Source organism: Balaenoptera physalus (assembly GCF_965194825.1).
Source record: "Balaenoptera physalus genome assembly, chromosome: X".
NCBI lineage: Eukaryota > Metazoa > Chordata > Mammalia > Artiodactyla > Balaenopteridae > Balaenoptera > Balaenoptera physalus.
Window position 1 is genome coordinate 33,945,275 of NC_138903.1, and position 10,305 is coordinate 33,955,579.

Consider the following 10,305-nt stretch of genomic DNA (forward strand, 5'->3'; position numbering starts at 1 on the left):
CCACCAAGTCAGTGCGAGATCATCGCTTTGGAGATCCTGCCCACGGTGACGACTCTCCAAAAGGAGCCACCTCCACACCGGCCGCTCTCACCAAACACAGTGGCTACAAGAGCCGGCTGATGAAACTGAACTCCCCAGCTAATTCAGAGGAAGTAGAAGTCATCGCCCCGGGACCAACCAGTGGCGCACTTTGGGTGCCTGAAAGAGGGGCAGGAGCTCTGCTTGGTGGACGCAGGCCACATTTGGGGATGAGAACATGGCGAGCAAGCTACAAGTCGTGGCCTGACCCCACGCCAGACAAGGCGACCCAGTACTTTCCCCCACCAAGCAACCGCGCTCAGCCATTAAGCAACACACAGATAGCTCATCCAGAAGGAACGTGACCCAAGCTCATTCACACGCCAGCGCTCCATCTGGTGATGGCTGTTCTTACTGCTTTGTACCGCCTGGGTGACAGGGTTACTGGGAGAGCCCTTGGGCCTAATCCTCACCCAGATATAATGCTGTAAACACACTGCTCCGGCCCACAGTAGCACCACAGGGTGGAAAAGCGGGGAATGTTGGAGAGTCCTGCGGGAAGGGCTCAGGCTAGTGTGCCACCGAGTCTGAGCGGCCAAGGGATCGCATCCCTTTATAGGCAAGGGGCCCTCTGGAAGCAATGTCTAAATGACACTTGCCCAATTTCAACATCAAATCGTGCTACAAGCTAACTGGCCCTATGATTGCTCGTACATAAAACCCACCTGGGTACAGGGACTGTGCTCCCAGGATTTGCCCACAGATTGCCCTCACGGGTTGAGCCCAGGAATGCCTAAGTGGCATCCATAAGATCTCCCGTAGCCTGGGACATAAACGTGCCCAGAATCTTTATGTGCTTGGATGAGCTCCTCCGGGAAGGAAAGGACAGCAACCCATTCTGTTGCCAAATGTGCCCCTGATGACCCCAGAGAGCTCTTAACAATTTGTTCCACTAGCAGCAGGCATCAGATGTGCAGCTCGGTCCTCGGGGAAGCCTCTAAGTTATGTCAGGCTAGCCTATGCCCAGCCCATGATCAGTACCCCAACTGCACAGCCACATGGGAGGACGCACCCGCCCCTGGGTGGCCACCACTCCAGAGGACCTCACCCCTGAGTGAGACAGACTCACTGCTGGAGAGGATACCATTCCAGACAATACCGCCCCAGCCCAAGAGTTCACCACTGGAGATGCCCATGCGTCCTATACCAGAGAGGACACCCCAGGGCCATGGCACCAGTTGGAGACCTAGCTGCTCACCCAGATGGCCCGACTTCCCAGTTTATATTGCGGAACGCTGCCATGGAGACTAAGACTTTCCAGAAACAATGGACTAAACGCATTGCCCCGACGGCATCGGGGGATGACCTCCTATGGTATGATTTTGCAGAACTTGCTGGGTCCTTGCTCGCTGACCCTACCCTATACCAAGAGGCTCGTCAGACTGTGAGTTTGTCCCCTGCCGACAGCAGGACAGCACCGTATCATATTTCCCCACGGAAGCAGGCCAAAATGTGCGCTCCCAACCAGACAGCTCCCCGCCTACAAATGACTGAAGGCTGTTAACGTCCTCACCACTAACTCAGATGCTTCAGCATCACGGGGTGGGGGGCGGGGCGGGGGGGGGATTGTACTGCAAGCAGCTGAGTTAGTATTTTTTTTAATTTTTTTTTTTTTATTGTAACGCAAGTGCCTGACCTTAAGCTTCTGATTGCCTAGGCAGCCACTTCAAAGACAGCTATCTTGAATAAACACACTGCCGGCTACAGGACTAGAGGAAGAGCCAGGCGGCCCCGCCCCAGAAGTTTCCTTTGTTTTGGAGATCTCTGGTCGACTTAGGGAACTGACCATCTGACCATTTGTTTTTCCCTTCTGGCATTTTCATTCCCGCTCATGTTTTAAATGCACCAATAAAGACTGAACCTGTGAAACCCTAGGCATCCCATGCTAGACCCCAATAAAAGAACCCCAGGCCTGCACACGTACTCTCTTTCTACCAATGACCTCGCTGTGTGGCTCCACGCATGCCATGTATCCTCCAGGACCTGTGAGTAACAAACCATGATTTTTTTTTTTCAAAGTTCCCTGATTGTCGTTACTGAAGTGCATCTTGCAATCATAATAAGAACCGCAAGGTGAGGTGGGGGGGGGGAGGGCGGGCGGGTCCAATCACAATACTGGCTCCCAAAGGGGAGAGGTCTGTGAGGGCTGCCTCAAGCAGTATGGCCCAGGTGAGTGCCCCAGGCATTTCTGGACAACAGCAGCGCTACTGAGAGGCTGAGCCCACCCCCAAGACTTCTGTTGTTTACCTTCCTCCTGTAGCGGTTCTTCCTCACCCCTCCCTGGGTCAAGCTGATCACGTGATAAGCAGTCAGTAATCACAGGACCACAGCTAGACTAGAACTCCCCACAAGAGAGTCCCCGTCTCTGGCCACACGTGACAGAGGAATCCTTTGAACTCCTTCTGGATGAAGAAGCACAACTGAGGTACTGGATTTCTGAACGACACGTGCTCAACCATAAAATCACGGTCAGGAAAGCACTGAGGACCAGTGATGATCCCCACCGCTCTCTGCGCTCGTTTCCACAAGAAATGGGTCCGAGTCCGTTGCTGGCCACTAAAGGCAGAACATGGGTGGTTTTCTGACATATCAGCCCCACCCCTCCCCCCAGATTAAAACACCAGGTGTGAAGATTTATGGTCCACATTTGAGAAGTGTGGTTTAGTTACGCCAAAGAGGTACACATAACCAGTAAGCAATTTTGGGGGATTTACGTGCATCAGACTGTTGAGAGAGGGAGACGGGTGGTGATCTTCGTCAGACCTCACAGAGTACAGTCTGCTTGGAAAGAAGCATACACACATGTCAATGGTTACTTGGAGAATCGACCAAGGGACAGGAGTTTGGGAGAGAGGTGCTAAATAATTCTCTAGAAAACTGATTTTAGTCTATGTGGAAAGGCAACCCAAGTCTCTGTTCTAACCCTAGGATGAAATATTGATTACCCCCATTGAAAGAGGAGGAGAGATCACAAACTTATGAGGAAATGTCACCTATCAATTAGACCAGCAGAATGTAAATCAAGAACAACCCAGCTGGAGGGGTTGGCCAGGAGGCACATGACAGGAGTGATGCCCAACTTCAACCCCCTCGTCCCGGCCAAGGTCAGGGGCTTGCCGGCCTGCTGAGGAAAAGTGTTGTTCCATCTCAAACTGTGGTCCTTCATAAATTTTTAAAAATTTACTTAAACTTCTTTCCTAGTAGAAGCTGAGCAAGAAGAGACTGTCCTGTATGGCTGGGTACGGGAAACCTGGCCCTGCTGAAGGTTAGGACTGTGCCGAGAAGGGGGGCAGAGGGGTTACTGAGCTGCTACAGAATCAGAACAGCTGTCTGTCTGCACCTCTTTGTTCTCTCATTATGTGAACCTGGGAGAGGCCTCAAGAAACGACACGACACAGTGTCCTGTGTGTACCCCATTTTATTGACTGAGGTCACTAGGGGTGTAGCTGAGAGTCAGATCTGACTTCACTGCAATTTCCACGTCATCCTGCACAAGAAGTTTATATCGCAGACTTCAGTTTCCTCGTGCGGGAGATGATAAAAACAACCCTCCCTCACAGAATTGCGAGGATTAGTGAGAAGGCAGGGAATCACCGGGTCTGGGGAGGACTCATCAAGTCTTTCACTGGGACTGGCGCCCTGGTCCCCTCGGTTAACCGGTGCTCGCCGCGGCCAGGCTCCCGAACCCCGGCCTTCGCGGCGAGCACGGCCAGGCCACCCTGCCCCAGGGCCTCCCGAGGCAGCGTCTGGGCGCTGAAGCCATTTCCCACCCCCACAGATGTCTCAGACTGGTTGTTCCAGGCCTTCCTGAGCCCGCTGTTGCTGCTCCTTTCTCTCTCTCTACTCTTTCCCGAAGGCGAAGAACTGCTCAGGGAACGAGGTGCTAAGCGCCCGGCGTGCTGTGTGGTGGAGGAGACACGCGCAGGTCTGGGACTCCCTCCAGCCTACAGCCCGCACACTCCAATAGGGCAGGCCAACAGGTACGACCCCTGGACCATCTCCTTAGCTCCGCTGCCAGTTCTGGACCAGTATCCTCCTCTTCTGGGGAGCTGCCCCACACAAACACATCCTCCAGTTATGTGGTTCCTACATGACCCACATCTCCCTCACCACAGCTGACTGGCTCAGGGGTCAGCCGGTCCCAGTCCCACCCCTTATGCCTCCTGTTGTCAGCTTAAGGCCGGGCACCTGAGGACCAGCCTGGGTTTGCTCCCCAGCACTGAGGGAAATGGAAAAACTTACTCCTTGTGCTTCATGGGTCTTTGAGGGATTTTTCATTCCACTCTCCATGAGGGAAAAAGGGAACAGGACTGATATATATTATTGATGAATTTTGCAAAAGAAATAAGAGCCTGATGATTCAGCTCTATCTAGACTTTTTAACTTTTGGATCTGCGTTTCCACCAAGAGGAAATGCTATAAAAGCTTACAATGGCTTATAACCTGTAGTCATCCAGAACTTCCTTGGGTAACTAGTCAGGGTAGGCTAACTGCTGTAACAAATATCCCAAGTCTTGCTGGCCTAAGACAGTACATTTTTATTTTTTGTTCTTACCAAGATCCAGGGCACAGTGGTGGTGCAGGCGATGGGGTGATAGTCTCCTTACGTCATTCAAAGGCTCAGGAAGGGAACCCATATGAGAGCAGGTCTGAGATAACCGCAGACCCGCTCAGCAGAAGAGGAAGAAACAAAACAGAATGACACAATCTATTACAGAAGAGATACACGAAAGTCTGCTAATGTCAGAAAATGCCAAGCTTTTGGCACTTGGGATGGTCCCTATCTTACCTACAAGCTCCACACCATGTATCCCAAATAGAAAAGACTCCCTAACTGACACACTGAGCCCCCCCATTCAGAGGAGAAGACTATTAGTGAAATGGGCGTCCCAACTGTAGATCAGATCCATGCTAGTTACCTAGGCTGATCTCATGACTCCTTCACTCCCAAATACGAATGGACAAATGTTTGCCAGATATTGGAGGAAAGTGAAAGAGAAGATCATGATGAACAAACAGAACAATTTCTGGAGGAAAAAACAACTATAACACAGGAAACGGAAGAGAACATTACCAAAAATTACAAATTCATATTCTCAGAATTTTAAGGAAGACAATGGGTTTATAAAATGAGAACAGGGTGCTATAAGAGGGAGCAATTAGAGAACAAGAGAAAGTCCTTGGAAACCGAAAGATTTCTGCAAAGTTAAAAACTTAATAGATACCAGGTGCTCAGGTCAAAGTCACCCTGCCTCACCCAGGCTTTGATGGAACGTGGGTGCAGCGTTCGTGCCCCGCCCACCCCACGCGACCTCTTCCGGTAACAGAACCGGAAGCCCACCGCCTAACTCCCATAACGGACCCCATTTCGGGTCCATCCCAGAGCCGGCATCCAGCCATCTGCCACCCGGCTCGGAGCCCAGCGGCTGCGGCCACCCTCATCGCCCACCCTGGGGATACTCTGAGGCCACCGCCGCCTGCAGTCCCGCAGGGCCCGCTTCCACACCGCCTTCACCTTGGCCTTCAGGCCCGCCATGCTGCCCGCGCCGCCCGCTGTGCTGCCCGCGCCGCCCGCCGTGCTGCCCGCGCCGCCCGCCATGCTGCCCGCGCCGCCCTCGCAGGTGCGCCAGAACTACCAGCCCGACTGCGAGGCCGCCGTCAACAGCCATTTCACCCTGGAGCTCCACGCCTCCTTCGTGTGCCTGGCCGTGGCCTTTTACCTCGACCGCGACGACGTCGCCTTGAAGCACTTCACCGGGTTCTTCCTGCGCCGCTCCCACGAGCACAGCGAGCGGGCCCAGGGCCTGATGCGCCTGCAGAACCAGCGCGGGGGCCGCCTCCACTTCCAAGACATCAGGAAGCCAGTCAGTGACGAGTGGAAGAGCGGCCTCAAGGCCATGTGGTACACCTTGTGCCTGGAGAAGCTCGTGAACCGGAGCCTGCTCGACCTGCACCAGCTGGCCACCGACAAGAGCGACCCCCACCTGCGTCTCTTCCTGGCAACTCACTACCTCGGCCAGCAGGTGGCGTTCATCAGAGAGCTGGAGGGTCATGTCACCACCCTGAGCATGATGGGGGCCCCGGACGCCGGCCTGGCAGGGTACCTCTTTGACAAGCTCACCCTGGGCGACAGCGACAAGAAGAACTGAGCCTGGACTTCCCCAGAGCCACGGGGTGACCAGAGCCCTGGTCACCGTGCCTGCCATGCAGACGGCAATAGTGCCCTTGCAGAAAAAGTTCACTTAAGTTTTTTTGTTTGTTTTTTTTGCAACAAGTGCAGGACTCTCTTTTCCTGGACTTTATTTTATCACTTAAGTTTTTTTCTTCCAGTTTTTCTGTTTCTTCCAATAAAGTTATTGGTTCATAAATAAATAAAGGTCTCTGGCTGATTCATGTGGGCAAATCTCTCACTTTTTAAAACAGGTATCCAGGAGGCTCTCCCCCCACCCATGCCCCACCCACATGCAGGTCAGGATCTCCACAGAGGGAGGGAGAAGGCGTTCCATGGGGCCCTGGAAAGTGCAAAATCCATCTTCCCCTTATAAACAATGTGGGTATATGGGGGGTGGTGAGGTGAGGCCCTGCTGAATGCGGGTGCCTGCGAATAGCAGGAGTATAAAAACATGGTATAAAAATCACAGTAGTGTTGCTTCTGGAGGAAGAATGAAGGGAATGGGATGGGACAGGGATAAAAATAAAGGGTCCTTAAACTTTACCTGAAAACTTTGAGTTCACTAAAATATGTAAATGTTAGTGTTTGTTGATTCTGGGAAGCAAGATGGAGACCCCAGAAGCCAGCTTGGCAGGGTCCCTCTTTGACAAGCTCACCCTGAGCGATAGTGATAATGGTCACTGAGCGAGCCTCAGGCTGGCCTGCACACAAACATAGGGGTGACTCCCTAGTCACCATGCTGGACATGCATATTGCCCTTACAACACATGCAAATGTAGGTTGTTTTACAGTACTCTTTCTTCCATTAAGGTAACATGGTACCCCAAACCCCAAATTACCTCAATAGAAGGAGTGAAAAATATAAGGTCCAGGCTGAAGGTCAATTTGTGATATTGAATATCAAGTAGAATAAAGCTCTCTGAATGTTAAGCCAAGTTACTCTGACTCTGGCCGCTTTGAAGAATGTAGAGGATGAGGAGAGTTGAAGCTGAAAGACCAGTTAAGAGATAACTGTAGCAGGCCCACAGAGACAATGGTGGCTTGAACGGCGGTGTTGGTAGAGGAAATGAAGAGATGCAGGCAAATTTCAGATGAACTGGAGGAGTCTACAGGAGCTGCTTTATGGACCAGAGGTGAGGAATGGGAAATGACGAAAATCATCTAGGCTCAAGCTTGGATTTGAACACCCTGGCTGATGGTCGTGCTATTTATTAATCTGGGGGTATTTGCAGGGGGACTCGAGGAGCTGGGAAGGCATGTCATGTAAAATCTGAGATGCCTATTAGATACCCAAGTGGAACTGTCATGCAGGTAGCCAGAAAAATGAACCTGGAGCTCAGGGGGCATGTCAGGTTTGGACAAATACATATGGGACATATTAGCCTATATATACATAGATGGGTTGAGGTCATGGAGTAGATAAGCTCACCAGAAAGGAAGTAGAGAGATTATGGCACAGGCGGCCCCAAACCCAGAGCAGCCAACACTCAGAGGATGGGATGAGACCCTGGAACACCTAGAGAGCTGCTGGTCCCACTTGGACCACTGCCTCATTCCAGACTGTGGCCACCTGTGTCTGCTCAGAGTTTATCTCAAGATCAGCCTGTTCTTAATCTCAGTGTGGTCTCTGGTTTCTCCTTTCTAGATGTGGAGAGGCATTAGCCTATTACCTTGTCTTCTTGACTATAGGTAGAAAGACAATTATTTCCCAGTAAAAGGATTTCCCAAGGAAACGACAGACCTGCTTTTCTATGTTTGTTTTTTTTTTTCTGTTCCCCTTTTAAAACTCTTCCCCTCTCTCAGTCCATTCTCTATTTGAGCAGATGAAATCTGTTCCCATGTAAACCCTAAGGTTGTCTAGGTCTGAGAAAAAATACTCAAAACATATTGTTTCTTCTGTGTCGTGTACAGTTTACAAAGGTCAGAGTTAGAAATTTTCAGACTTTGTATCCTATATTCAAAGACACACGAGTAGCTTGAGTCATTTTAGAGTTACTAGATTGCTTTCAACATTTACTGAAATATGAACAAGTTTAGCTAAGGAGTCATTTCTTTCTACATTTCCCCATAACTGTGCTTCAATACTTTGTTAAAAATGAGGATTATGGTCCTTTGAGTTTAATTTCCAGAAAAATGGTGTTGAATGGTATTTCCCCCTTTACTCTTTTTAGTCAAACTTGTTTTTTCCGCTTTCTCTGTCTGCTTTGAGGTCCCTGCTCTCTCTCTGATACAGTCTCAATACATACATACATACATATACACACACACACACACATATATATATATATATATATATATATATATATATATATAAACTGTTCTCCTCTAGATATGAGGAAGTACAGGCTGAGCAGCTGTTTGTGAGTGTTTATAACTATAAATTGTCTGAAGATCCTTCTTACTCTCCTGTTTTGGAGAAACAGTTTGGTGTCTTGGATCCTTCACCACAGCTTGGCTGGATTCAAATCCCAGTTTAGCCACTTGCTAAATTGGGGGAACTTGGGCATGTTATTTCACTTCTCTGCGCCTCAGTTTCCTCATATGTAAAACAGGGATAATAAAAGCGTCAACCCCATTGGAGAAAATATTTGCAAATGATGCGACTGACAAGGGCTTAATATTCAAAATATACAAACAGCTCATACAAGTCAATAACAAAAAGAACAAACAACCCTATCAAAAAATGGGCAGAAGACATTTCTCCAAAGAAGACATACAGATGGCCAAGAAGCACATGAAAAGATGCTCAACATCACTAATTCTTAGAGAAATGCAAATCAAAACTACAATGAGGTATCACCTCCCACCAGTTAGAACGGGCATCATCAGAAAATCTACAAACAACAAAGGCTGGAGAGGGTGTGGAGAAAAGGGAACCCTCCCGCACTGTTGGTGGGAATGTAAATTGATGCAGCCACTGTGGAGAACAGTCTGGAGGTTTCTTAAAAAACGAAAAATAGAGCTACAGCATGATCCAGCAATCCCACTCCTGGGCATATATCTGTACAAAACTATAATTCGTAAAGATACGTGCACCCCAGTGTTCATAGCAGCACTATTTACAACAGCCAAGACATGGAAGCAACCTAAGTGGCCATCGACAGATGAGTGGATAAAGAAGATGTGGTATATATATACAATGGACTATTACTCAGCCATAAAAAAGAATGAAATAATGCCATTTGCAGCAACACGGATGGACCTAGAGATTATCATACTAAGTGAAGTTAAGTCACACAGAGGAAGACAAATGTCATATGATATCACTTATATGTGGAACCTAAAATATGATACAAATGAACTTATTTACAAAACAAAAACAGACTCACAGACATAGAAAACAAACTTACGGTTACCAAAGGTGAAGGGGGGAGGCGGTATAAATTAGGAGTTTGGGATTAGCAGATACAAGCTACTGTATGCAAAACAGGTAAATAACAACGTCCTACTGTATAGCACAGGGAACTATACTCCATATCTTGTAATAAACAATAAGAAAAAAGAATATGAAAAAGAATATATATGTATAACTGAATCACTCTGCTGTACACCAGAAACATATTGTAAATCAACTAAATTTTTTAAAAAGCATCAACCCCATTGGGTTGCTGAGATTAAATGAGTTAATATTTTCTAAATACTTACAACAGTGCCTGGCACATATAGTACATATATTATTTGTAAGCCATCATTTATCATCATTACCATCATTATCATTCACTTACTTCTAAGTTCATCTGTGGTGTTTATGATTTGTTGATGAAAGGATTTCACATTTATACTTTGCCACTAGGGGTCTCTCTTGCATTTCGACCAACTGTGTCACTCTGCATATCACGAAGGAGAAATCCTTCCTAGCTGCTTGGCTGCCAGTTGCTGCCAGGCTTCAGGAGGGTAGATTGCTGTTTTCAGTGCCCCAAACTCAGGCCCAAGCCTGGAGGTGAGTTCTGCTGTGACAGCCCTCTGTGGTAATTCCCCATTTGTCTCAATCAGCCTCCCCTTTAAATCGGCCCCTAGGACAATTTTTTTGCTTATTCTTCCCCAACCCAGGTTGC

At 48.7% G+C, this 10,305-nt stretch overlaps 1 pseudogene across 1 annotated transcript; it reads left to right on the plus strand.

Annotated features, from left to right (window-relative positions):
* The first annotated feature begins 2,146 nt into the window (after positions 1-2,146).
* Positions 2,147-7,671, plus strand: LOC309652252 (ferritin heavy chain pseudogene; annotated as a pseudogene). Its single transcript has one exon. The product of its transcript is annotated as a ferritin heavy chain pseudogene (transcript).
* The last annotated feature ends 2,634 nt before the right edge of the window (positions 7,672-10,305 follow it).